This window comes from Petaurus breviceps, unplaced genomic scaffold (assembly GCF_028583685.1).
Source record: "Petaurus breviceps papuanus isolate PSGF00001 unplaced genomic scaffold, PetGlider_PUasm1.0 208, whole genome shotgun sequence".
NCBI classification, from domain to species: domain Eukaryota; kingdom Metazoa; phylum Chordata; class Mammalia; order Diprotodontia; family Petauridae; genus Petaurus; species Petaurus breviceps.
In genome coordinates, this window is record NW_027185852.1 from 13,155,534 (window position 1) to 13,156,185 (window position 652).

Genomic DNA, 652 nt, shown 5'->3' on the forward strand with positions numbered 1-652 from the left:
CTCACACCTTATACACACGCACACTCACATACACACACATACACACACGCTCTCACAACTCATACACACTCACATATACATGCTCACACACTCACATGCTCATACACACGCACATTCATACACACACACACTGTAGCACCAATGCAATATTTACGGCGCCCACAATCATAATAAAGATCGTGACTATAAGTATTGCATGACGTTCGATTCCAAAATATGCCAGACTCTCCAGATAGAGGATAAAACTGAAGGATTTATTTAGACACCAGAAAACCAAATCCCAAAATCAATAAGCTGATGTCATCCTGGGACCAAAGAGATTCCGAAGCCATAATAACGCTGAGAGCCAGGCCATCCTTCAGCCTTCCCACAAACAATACAAGATCAGTGTTTGCTCACAAACCTCTCTGTCTCCTTGCCTGAGCTCCTCTGTCCCCTGCTGTCCTCTGCTGTCTGGCTAGCTCTCTACCAGCTTCCTGTGGGCTCTGCTTCTCAGCAAACTCCTCCCACCACAGGCTCTATGTGACCACAGTCAGCCCATGAGGGGGCAGAGATTATCTTCACAGCAGGGGAGGTCTTCAGACTCCTCCCCCTTAGGTCTCTTAAGGGGCAGGGAAGGTCTTCAAATTCCCATTCCCATCACACACACATT

At 47.4% G+C, this 652-nt stretch overlaps 1 protein-coding gene across 5 annotated transcripts in view; it reads left to right on the plus strand.

The window, feature by feature from the left end:
- LOC138165277 (dedicator of cytokinesis protein 7-like) overlaps window positions 1–652 on the plus strand; it is a 327,550-nt gene that overhangs the window by 308,016 nt on the left and 18,882 nt on the right. The window lies entirely within an intron of this gene.